Below are 2500 nucleotides of genomic sequence, written 5' to 3' on the forward strand. Positions count from 1 at the left end.
ACTTTAGGTGCTACATCGCTAAGTGTTATTTTTACCTTTCCTTCCTCTCAGCACGCCACAGCCAATTACCCTCACAGCACACTGCCAAAACACCGAGGAAGGCCAAGAAGCTCACGAGAATTGACACTACTTCTTTGCGCTTACTTCTTCCTCTACTACTACTACTACTACTACTACTACTATTACTACTACTCCTTTTTCTCCTCCTCCTCCTCGTCTTGTAGATAAAAAAAAAAATTATTACGGTTCTGAGGAATCAAAATATGTCGCATTTTTCCCTTTAAGTGGTAGCGATGGTGGTGGTGGTGGTGACGGTGGTGGTAGTGTTGTTCTTATTGTTAGTGGTGGTGCTAATGGTTGCTGTAACGGTAGCAGTTATGGTGATGATGATAATGATAAAAGTGGCAGAGGCAGCGTTGGTGCGAGTGGTGATGACGACAATAACGGTGGTGGAAGTGACAGCGGTGGTGGCGTTAACGATAATGGTGGTAACAGGGGTGAATGTGATGGTGGCAGTAGTAATCAATATCAGTGGTGGTGGTGGTGGTGGTGTTGGCGGCAAACAGTAGCAGTGATGGTGGTGTTAGCTGCGTGAGTCAATGGATGTAGTAGTAGAGCAAGTAGTGGTGGTGACATTCTAAGCCTAAGGAAGCCAGGGAAGAGACGGCGTGAGGCTCAACACCATCTTACTGAAACTGTCTCCCTCCCTCCTGAGGCTGCCTTCCCCTCAGCCTAACCAGAGCACAGCCTAAGCCTACCTGACACTCTTCCCTCACTCCCCAGGTCTCTCGTCTCTCCCTTTGCTGTACAGGCATTCTTAGCGCCGCCCGCGTGTCTCTTTCCTGCTTCATAATTCGTGGAAACTGCTATCATTTTGTCTCGTTGTCTTTAGCCTTTCATTGTTTGTGTTTTGTTCAGTTTGTGAGTATATGATTTTGACACACAGGGAAAGAAGGATGAGAGAGAGAGAGAGAGAGAGAGAGAGAGAGAGAGAGAGAGAGAGAGAGACTAAAGACACTGACACACACACACACACACACACACACACACACACACACACACACACACACACACACACACACACACACACACACACACACACACACACACACACACATCCTTGTGGAAATATTTGATGGAGTGAGAAGTTTGAGAAAGGAATGAATCTTCCACTGTATTTCATTTTTCCTGAGAAAAGATGGTGGTGGTGGTGGTGGTGGTGGTGTGTGGTGATGGCGGTGGTGTGGAAAATGGCTGCCACAGGGTTTTTTTTCCCACACGCAGACACGCACGTTGGAAGGTAAAACATTCCTTCACTTCCGCTCTGCTTGTGAATAAAAAAGAAAGTGAAGAAATCTTTACAAAATCGGATCCACCAGTATGAAGCGATTTCTCTTTTGCAAATGCCGAAGTTAAAAGAAAATAACGAGGATGATATGAAGCTGAGTTAATTGATTCGAAGCTTTAGCAAATAAGAAAGAAAAACAAAATCATAATACAACTCAACATTTCCATTGAACAAAGCAAAGGATACCAGAGAGTGTTAAGGACGACTAATGACACAGCCAGCTTGTAACAAGACTGAGATTTTCTTCAATCAATGTAAGACAAGTTCAAACCTGAGGCAATAAAACAACATAGAGGAAGAAGCCCCATTGAATTTCCCACTGGCCAAAGAGTGTAGTCACAACAGATTTAATCAGAATTGTGAGAAATGCCTTCATAAACTATCAGAAACGCGTCCATATTCAAAAGCACCATTAGAGAAGTCACAGTCTGGACCAGCGGCACAGAGTCAACGTCACTAGATCGCTAAAGGAATAATCTTGAAGAGGAAACTCAAAAACCTACAATAAGAAATGAGAAAAGTGCCTCTTTCGGACGCCTTAGGGAGGGACTCACCCCATCCCTATTAAGCCTATCGCCAACAAAGGCAACGTGCACACACAATGCAACGGGCGGACAGACAGACAGACAGACAGTCCGGCGCAGACAAAAGAAGCGAGGTGCAGTGGGAAGCCCTCGTTCTGCCCACCCAGCCAGCTAGGAGGGCGATGGGCCGGAGGGCGTCTCATGGCTGGCAACTCACTTGGTATCGAACTGTCGTTCCATAGTCAGTGATGCTTGTGGTCGTTCGTGTGGTGGAGCTGTAGGGAAGCGTTTCGGCGATCGCGTCTCCCCTCAGCTCACCACATGCGCCGGACGACTGGGGAAGACTGTAGTGCGCATTTGAATTGTTTCCCGGGATTATGCCGCCAGGAAGGAGGAAACGAAGCAAAGGCGTGTGGCTTCTATTATAGGAAAATAATACCTTTTTCCTCAAATCCTTCCCACTTTATCATAAGGACATTTTGACAGCTGTGTCCGACTTATGATGTAATGGATTCTCAATTAGATTCTTCTTTACTAATTTTAGTGTTTTACGAGCAAACAGTCTATAGAGCGTGTGGTTTCAATGACACAATATTTCAATTTTTTCTATTCATTAGTAAATGAAAGA

Source organism: Portunus trituberculatus, chromosome 40 (assembly GCF_017591435.1).
Source record: "Portunus trituberculatus isolate SZX2019 chromosome 40, ASM1759143v1, whole genome shotgun sequence".
NCBI lineage: Eukaryota > Metazoa > Arthropoda > Malacostraca > Decapoda > Portunidae > Portunus > Portunus trituberculatus.